We start from the raw sequence: 10,115 nt of genomic DNA, 5'->3' as shown, positions 1-10,115 counted from the left end.
TGAGTGGAATGTGGGATTCTGATAAGAAACCGTTTTTCATAGTTATGATGTCCCCAGCCTTGAAGCAAATGGCCGAATGTTTAGCCACTTTAACTATATCCAAGTGCTTAAGGCATTTGTTTTACACCCACCAACCCACCTGACCCCAATGGGACACCAAACTAGCATCACAAACATCACGGACCCAAGGCTAAAGCAGAAGGTTTGTGTTGAGTCAAAATTGCCTTTTATAGCTCTTAGCTATACCATTCAGTATTGAGACCCCCTAATGGATACAGCACGACACTTCATCTCCAAAGTGATAATGTGCAATGAAGGGTAAAGTCATCATATTACATTAGCAGTGTCTCTAACACGAACGGCTCCTCTTGACAGATTCCATACAGCACAAAGGGCACCCATTTAGCAAAGTCGGGACAAGTGTTTGCATCATATAAGAAAGTCTAGATTCCTATTTTATTTCAAGTATTAAAGTGAAAGACTGTGGCATAAATTGGGGAACTATTTTTAAAGCACTTCATAATTATTTGCGGGAATGATAAAATCCCAAGCTTGATCTGAAAAACTAGAATTCTCCAAAATGTGGGAAATAGCCCCATTTATTTCAAGGCCAGTTCTGCACTTTGAAAAGACTGTTGATGTCAGATATTCAAGAGAGTTTCTAAATGCCCCCCAGGCAAAATTTCCCAAATATTACAAACACCTGCCCTTCACTTTGGAGGTGACAGTTTATACTCCTGCCAGGGGATGTAAAAAGGGCTATCTAGAAAAGTCTATACCCTTGGCATGAGATATGTTAGGATCTCAACTCCCAGAAACACTGGGAAACTGGGTGCCCAGGATCCTTGTGTCCAAAATGCACGTTGTGCCATTTCATAGAATAGAATCATAGAGTTGGAAGGGGTCTCCAGGGTAATCTAGTCCAACCCCTTGCACAATGCAGGAACCCACAACTACCTACCCACCCACAGTGACCCCAATTTCATGCCTAAGTGATCCCTCCACTAAAAATCTTCAGAATCCAGCCTAGCATGGAGGAAATTCACTTACTATTCCATAGCAGCAATTAACAATTCCCTGGGTATGAAAGGAAGGGCCAACAGAGACAAATGCTGACACTGCCCTTCCTGCCCAGCCACTCACAATCTAAGTTCATAAAATCAGCATTTCTGTCAGATGAATATCTTTCCTCTGCTTAAAGACTATTAAAGAAGGAGAACTCACCACCTCCCAAATAAGCTTGTTCCACTGAGGAACCGCTCTAACTGCCAGGAACTTTTGGATGTTTAGCCGAAAATTCTTTTGAATTAATTTCAACCCTTTGACTCTGGTCCGAACCCCTGGGGCAACAGAAAACCACTCCGCTCCATCTTCTATATAACAAACCCTCAGATATTTTAAAATGGTTATCATATCACGCCTTAGCCGCCTTCTCTTCAGGCTAAACAGACCAAGCTCTCTCAACCGTTCCTCATATGACTTGGTCTCCAAACCACTCACCATCTTTGCCCTCCTCTGGACATGTTCCAGTTTCTCTATATCTTTCTTCAGCTGTGGTGCCCAAAACTGAACACAGTACTCCAAGTGAGGTCTAACCAGAATGGAGTAAAGTAGTAACATCATCTTGCATGATCTGGACAGCATACTTATTTTAATACAGCCCAAAATTTGCCTTTTTAGCCCCCAAGTCAGACGGCTGACATGTTCAGTGTATGGTCTACTAAGACCCCCCAGATCCTTTTCATCTTCTTGAAGATGGGGACAACATTTGCCCACCTCCACAATCTTCTGTCACTTCACCTGTTCTCCAAGAATTGTCAAAAATAATGGATAGAGGGTCAGAAATTAAATCTGCAAACTCTTTTAGTACCCTTGGATGCAATTCATCTGGCCCAGAAGATTTGGTTTCATTTAAAGAAACTAGGTGTTTATGGACTAACCCTACAGTGATCCTATGCCACAACCCCCATCCCTCATCACATGAAATGATTTTGCCATATTAAGCATGATTTCCCTTGCAATAGAAGACTGAGGAGAAGTAGGAATTGAGCAATTCAGTGCTCTCTTCATCACCTGTTACAATGTCACTTTCTGGTCCCCTTATTTGTCCATCTCTTTTAAATAAATTGTACCTCTCAATCCTATTATTCCATTTGTGAGAGTTATCCTACCAGGTTTCTGTAATGCCTATTAGATCATAGTCCCCTTCCTTTATTAGGACTACTAGTTCTTACTGCTTGTTTCCCACACTCTGGGTATTAGTGTAAAGACGCCGCAATCCTTCATACGAGTACCCCAGTTTAGTTTTTGAACTTTCCTGTAAGTTATTAGTTTCCTGCATATGTGCCATTCCCTTTAAATCTGCAGTGTTCCCATCTACAGTTATCTACATTGAACTAGCCTTTGTACATTTTGCTCACCCTTAGTTTAAATCCCTCCTTACAGGTCCACAAGACTCTTGCCAAAGACATTTTTCCCCATCTTCATGAGGTGCAAGCCATCTTCCAATAGAAGGGCCTCACCACAGTAGCATGATCCATGGTCCAAAATTTGTTGGCAAAGTTTGAATATGCAAGAGGGTGATGCACCAGGCTGCTTAAAAGAATCAGGAAGTTCTATGCTAAATACACATCTCCTCTGATCGCTCCTGTACGATATTCTTCATATTCTTTTAAATCATGCACACTTCAAATCTTAAATACAACACTTGAAACCAGTCCACATTGCTGCCTGCTGATGGCAGATTTAGGACAATTTATTATTTATTTATTTATTAAATCCCTTGGCATTATAGTTTGAGATAAGAGTTGCTACATATTATGGAGAAGAGGAACCCAATAGGGAGATACTGTTTTCAGTAGCATCCTCCATGTCTTATGAATATCATACTGCCATAAGAGAAAACAAGCTCAACAATGTTTTAAGAATTTACAATTCTTCACCAATAATTGTTTTCCTATATAGGATTCTGCAGTGTGATAAAAATCTAGCTTTCTTGAACAAAAATCTCCTTTTATTACAATTAGAGCAATGATTTACATAATAGTGATGAGGGAGATTCCCAACTTTATTAAGCATGCCTTTGCTCATCAGAGTACAACAATCTTACCCAGAGGGAGTCTCCACTCTCTCCCACATGAGTGTTGGACAAGATTTGGGATTTTGGAATATGACTGAGAGGAAAGGGTGGCTTTCCTTAGCATCATGAACCAAGAATGTTATTTCATTTTCTAACCCATTCTGTTCCCAGGACTGTATTTGGAGAGCAGCTTAGTTTATAGTCAGCACCTAGGGCATTTGACAAGCTATCTAGATGACAAATGAAAGCATCTGAACCCGTCAAACAATTCGGTTTATGCTACTTTGGCTCCATTCAATGCCTGCCCCCCCCCCTCCTCTCCGCAACCGAGAAACTAAACTGATTTCAGATGCATGTTGAAGGGATTGGGAGACAACTTGTTTATCCAAAACAAAAACAATAACTGGTACACAGAATTAATCAGTGACCATGATTAGATGGTAAGAATTCCCACCCCTTGGTTTTGATTTAATATATCACCTTGGGCTGCAGATCACCTCTTTTTTAGTTTCTTCTACACCATATTTTTATGCTTTTTAGGTGGCCCATCTTATATACACCATTTATATGCAATGGATGCAAAAATATTATTCAATCATGCAAAACAACTCCGTTCTGATAGGAGAACACTGGGGTGCGGAAAGAGAAAGTGTGAAAAAAAGAGATATGGAAGCTTTTCTCACAATACTCAAATGAGATTATGCAGATTGTATCATAGGATGCTATAAAATATGGGAAGATACTGCCTTTGTTAAATCTTAGAATGCTTAGCTGGTACAGATTATGGTAATTTGCCACCGACAGATGTAAAGCCACTGAAGGTCAACATAGACAAAGGGCTGCAAGATCTTTTGATGTATCTCCCAAGCATTGTTATTGGCAAAGAGCTGCAACAGAGTGGAGGCATTCAATCAATTCACTGTGGGAATGGAGCATTTAACCTTACTCCTTGTGCAATTTATCTTACCTCCAATAGCTTTTTCAGATCTTCTTTCCTTTGACATGCCACCAATATGCAAATGTATATTTGCATATGTATATGTATATGCAAATGTATATTTCCCCTAGCAGGGCAAATGGCAATTCTGGGACTTCAGCACAAAGAGAAGAAAATATCACAGATGGAAATATTTATCCCATGACACAGCCCTGAACTTACTTACTTACTTATTTATTTATTTGATTTTTTACCCGCCACTCCCAACGGCTCGTGGCGGGTTACAAGCATCTGTATAAACCCCCCGATAAAATACCCCTTAAAACCACAGACATAAAACCTCAGCTGTTATTTATTGATAAGAAAATTTGTGAGATCCATTCATGGATGTCCTGCTACCTCATCTAATTTGGCTGCAAGTGCACAGTACATCAGCAATCTAGCATCTTTTGGATATAGTTTTATACAATTTTCACTAGCAGAACCTCCAGAATTATTTTGGGATAGATCCAACCAGCTTTTCAGCTCAATCTTACCCCTCATTACAGAGCCCATTCATAGAATCCTGGATTGGAAAAGGCCATACAGGCCATCTAGTTCAAGTAGAATTCAAGTAACTTAAAGAGTTAATAAATTGTATTTGTTAATCTTACTGTAAACTGGGATGTATGATCTGGTTTCAAATGTGTTGGAGTATGTAAGATCTGTAGTAAGCATGATTCAAAAACATATGAAGAATGGAAATGAAGGGAAATGGGAAGATATGTGTATTTAAATTAGTTAGAATAGGAACTTCCTGATGTTTTTAAAATAATAATCTCCAGGGTCCTGAGACTTCCTGCTCCTTTGATCATGTTTCCTTCCTGCTTGCCTCTAGAACAGACTGAATTAAGACAACAGAACAGTTAGATAGTTAGGTCTCTCTCTCCTCTGTCTAGATACAGCTGTTTCTCTTCCAAATAAAACTGCTTTATTCTTTTGGCCATCTTGGTGCTTCGCCCTCTCACATATTTAAACTCTGCCAATAAAATGTACAGTGCCATGGCAATTTTAAACTTTCAGACAAGCATATGTCTTTATTATTTTCACTTGCACAGCTGTGGAGGAACAGACCCTTTATCATCCACTGGAGTAAAAGTAGTTAATTATCTGGCCAATATAGCAAAGCGTTTGCTGATCCCAGTTTCTGAAAAAAAAATTGTTCAATCAACTTTGACTGAGATGGGTTTCTGTGATAGGCCCTGTAATGTACCCCAACATTTTGTGCTGGATAAAATGCATTGGAAAAGGAAACCAGGAGGGAGTACTTTGCAATTACAGTAAGGCCCTGTTATTCTGAGCTAAAATAAACAAAACTGTTGACAATAACATCTGGACACCTGGAATATTTCAAGACATCTCCAGCCAATACACAGCAAATTCTGATAACCAATTTGGTATAAGAGCAGTCCCCTACTAGAATGTGCACCTTTGAGATTTGGAAATCAGTTACTCGTGCACACTGAAGAACTGTATGCAAAACAGCATATTTTGGAGACAGCCAGATAGTATGAGGTCACCTTTTCCATACAAGAGAAAATTAGGTTGAACCTTACGAGTCAGGTAGCTGAAACAGGGTATCATATCATATCTATAAATGTTTTCCAAACAGATTCCTGTCTAAAATTTCCTTGATTAATCATAATTGAAAGAGATGTTGCAGCTATCATAAATAGCCTCTTGAGTTGCACTTGCAGTGCAGAATTTTTCCCCAAATGTTAATAAGATCTCTGTTTCTCTATACTTTGAACTTATTGTCCCTTGCATATACCCATCTCCCTTCACCTAGAACATGCCCAGTCCTAAGAATCTGTTCTTATATGACATTTCTTTTAAAAAAAAACCCCGGGATTCCAAACATAATGCTCACATGTGCCATAGCACATGCCCATGCCTTTTTGGATGGCCGTCAAATATATTTTTTTAAGTGATGGGGCTTTTGCCCAGCAGGTCTTCTAATTGATCAACGAAGAATTTATTCTTTGCAGATTTTGGGGGAAGTTGTTTAAGCAGCAGCTGCCACTAGAGCACAAGGGCTGAAGATAACCTGTGACTGAAGATAAGCTGTGTGTATTCAAGTAAATACATTGTGGTTGGCTGTGCCTCCAGTAGCAGTGGTTGAGCCCACCACCCTGTATCAGAATTCCAAAAGTGCCCACAGGATCATAAAGGTAGGACACCTGGTGACCTGGCTACCTGGTCAATGGTTCAGGGGGTGTACTCAAGGATGAAAGTAGAATGTACTAATGTATTTATTTATTTGGATTTGTAATCTGCCCTCTCTGCCAATGTGGACTCAGGGTAGTGAACAGCAAATACATTGTGATACAGGTTAGTCATGTTAGAACCATGCTAAAAATTTTATAAATCTAAAGCCGAAAATCTAATGCCAGAACCCTAGGACCCTAGGTAGGGCACAATGTAGGAGGGAGGTCCAAAAGCTGATCACTATTTTTCTGTCTCAGTCACAAAGCTCCTTCTATTCCTCCTGCTTAGCTGAAGGTTTGTCACCTTCTCCAATCCACAGCATAAAAAGGCCGAGACTTACCGCGGCCGCCTCTTGATGCCGCAGCGGTGCTTGAGGAAGTGGCGTGCTCCTGCTAGGCTTCATGGCCCAGATCATGTGGAGAGGGCTGGGCGCGGGCCTATTTAAGGCCAAGCCCAAGGCGTACCAGCCTCTCCGCATCGCAGCCATTCAGACAACAGCCCTCCCTCCCGCTCTGTGTTGTTGATTATTTGTTATGTAAAGTTTGTTATATTTTGCGTACAGGACTCCCAACTAAAGGGGGTCTCCTTACTGAGGCTGGCCACTCAAAATGCGCAGCTTACCCGGCTGAGAGGTTAGGGGCCTGTGGCCAGGCAGCTGGGGAGGCCAATGGAGGCGGACGCCCATTGGTCCCCTAAGAGTTGCTTCCCTGCGGGAATCCCTTGTGATGTGGCGTGACCTGCCCTCCCAGCTGGGAGTGGGGCGGGGACCCCGAGCATCATGGAGGGCATGTGATCTGAGCAGCCGGATGGCTGGATGATATTCAGGTTCCCCTATTGGGTTGTGTGGTGCCAACCCTCCGTTGAGGGGAGGTAGCAATAAAGGCTGCGGGCATTTTACTGCCAGCAGGAGTAGCGTCTTCCTTATTAGTCGCCGCCTGATAGTCAATGTCTTGTTTAGCTTCATCAAATGATCAGTTCCTAACAACTGGCTTTTATTGAGGAATAATCAGCTAACAATTTTGAGATATTAGCCTAGCATAGGAATAGTCAGCTAGCTACCTGAACAATATTATATACATGTTGTTTATTTTAATTTACTTCCCCCCCCCAAGTTTTATCATTCAATTATTTATACATTCATTTGATGTGCCTCAGCTTTCTCTTCCTGCCATTCAATGTTGTTAGCACTCTTGAGGGTTGTTATTTTTTTTTAGATAAACAAATTCATCCTTTGTTCAAATTGTCTTTTATTCCAGTCAGATGTTGTAAGAAGCCATGTTACAAGACAAAATCTAACAATTAAAAATGAAATAATACTTGTCTGACTCAAATTGCCCTCTAGCTACCCGAATGTTATTAAAAAAGCAGGATAAGGAATAAAATATTGTGAATAGCAAATACATACAATTTATTTGCAACTGAAAACAATCATTCAGGTGATGAAAAATCTTGCCCTAAATGTATGTTAAGATAGCATTATGGGAATAATGTTTGAATAATTCACCTGATTTACAACACTCATGACCAAGTTCCTGGAAAATTAAGTTAATAATTTTAAAACATGAATGAAATGGGATGAAAAAAGACCACTGTTTACCTAGCAAAAATGGTCATTTTATGTGGCAGAATGGATGAAATGGAAGTGTCAGTGCTTGTGGTTTGAGGTCAATATGTCAGGGTTCCCCATAAAGGCTGAAAAAAGCATCCTCTTACACATTATATGAATTAAACTTTAAAATAATGGGGACTTTAACACCATTTACTGTTGTGACTAATCAGATATAAGTGTACCAAAATAATCACATGGTCTAAAACATGGGAAGGCAGGACCTCAGACACTGCCCTCTTTGGCTTTTTTAATGGCACTTCTGTAGTTTGGAGTATTTTTACTCCTGAACAGAATGTGCATGTTAAGAACAGAAGAGCAGTGACATAGGACCCCTGCTAGATTACAGGAATCCTCCATTTCTATTCCAGTGCCTTGTTTTCTACAGTGGCCTCCAAGAAGAGCATAAAGTCCTCCCTCACTGATCCCTTCCAATAACTGATGTTCAAGAGTCATACTGGAGGTTGCTGTTAGTTAACATGGCTATGGGGGAAAAAATTGGCTCTATCTATCTAAGGCTGAGTCTCACACAGAGCAGAATGATGGGACGCGGACCTCAGACAATAGTACCACTTCTAAATTCCTTCTGCTTTAATAATTCCCTGGGGCAAATCAAGCAAAAATACTCAGTTACAGCCTTTTTCTCTGATGTTTGCTTGCTTTAATTTTCAGTGAAAATTAAAAATTGACCCCCTCGCTTGCCATCTCAAAGTGGTATCAACCCATTCAGCCACCTCATTCTTTTGTATGCGTCGACTGATATAAAGCCGGTTACCATCAGTTCATTTTGTGACAGTTAAATCTGATAAATTAGTTCTGCACAACACGAAAAACTGTTTTCCTTCATTTCCTGGCTATCCTGAATCTACTGCCAATTAATCTTATCAGGTGACCGTAAATTTTAATTAGACAGTGACCCCAAACAGGGAGCAGAATATAATTCAAATAATAAATAAATTTAAAAAACAGTGGTCCAGCAGAAAGAGACAAACTTCCTTTTTGTCCAGTTTCTGAGCACTGTATATAAATCTAGAAACATCATGCCACCTTCCATTTTCTGTCTTTTTTCTAGATGGAAACACTATGGGGTAGGTTAGTGCAGTGGTCCCCAACCTTTTTATCACCGGGGACCAGTCAACGCTTGACAATCTTACTGAGGCACGGGGGGAGGGATGTCGACACCAGCTGAGCCCCTGCTCCATTTGCTTTCCCGCCATCGCCCCTGACTTCCTGCCACCCTCAGGGGGGTGCTGCCAGTAGCAGCTGTGCAGCGCCATGCCGAGGGGGAGCCCCAGCCATGGCAGCCGCTGGAGAGCACCAAAGGTGAGCTGGCGGCAGAGTGGCAGGACAGCACCTGAGGCAGTAGCCGGGGAGGAGGACGAGGAGGAGCCGCGGACTGGTACCGACTGATCCACGGACCGGTATCTGGCCCGGCGATTGGGGACCAGTGGGTTAGTGGACTGTAAGAGCATTTTCCTCAGGAGTACAGCCATGAGAATAGGTTGACAATGGATTACATAGTTTCATATGAAGAGAAATGTGAAGTCTTGCTGCTACAGCCTGTCAAATCCAGAAACAACTACTGCCTGACAATGTCCCTAACAGAAAATGTTAAATTTAAATTAACATACAAATTAAAACCGGGGAAGGCACTGGCAAACCATCCCGTATTGAGTCTGCCATGAAAATGTTAGAGGGCGTCACCCCAAGGGTCAGACATGACCCGGTGCTTGCATAGGGGATACCTTTACCTTTACCTTACAAATTAAAACAGTAACAAAACAGCATGAACAATTGAACAAAATGGGTATATCTCACTGTAAATCTCCCATAACTGAACTCTACTGGTGGGTTGTTTTGAAGGGGAGATGTTGTTAAATTTTCTGACCCCAACCAAAAATCTGGTGGAAGAGCTCCATCTTGCAGGCCCTGTGGAACTATATTAGTTCCATCAGGACCTAGATCTGTTCTGAGAGCTCATTCCACCAGGCAAGGGCCAGGATGGAAAATGTCCTGGTCCTGGTTAAGGCCAGATATACTCTCATGGAGCCAGGGACAACCAACTGGTTGGTATTTGAAGGAAGTGCTTTTTTTTTTGGGGGGGGGTATAGGTAGAAACACAGTCTCTCAGATACGCAGAGCCCAGACTACGGATCCTTATGGGGATCACCAGGTCCCACCTGGAGGCTAGATGGGAGGGTTGCCAGTTCTGGGTTGGAAAATTCCTTGAGACTTTGAGGGTAGAT

The sequence above is a fragment of the Paroedura picta genome, chromosome 2 (genome assembly GCF_049243985.1).
Source record: "Paroedura picta isolate Pp20150507F chromosome 2, Ppicta_v3.0, whole genome shotgun sequence".
Lineage (NCBI taxonomy): Eukaryota > Metazoa > Chordata > Lepidosauria > Squamata > Gekkonidae > Paroedura > Paroedura picta.
Note: the sequence above shows the minus strand (reverse complement) of the source record.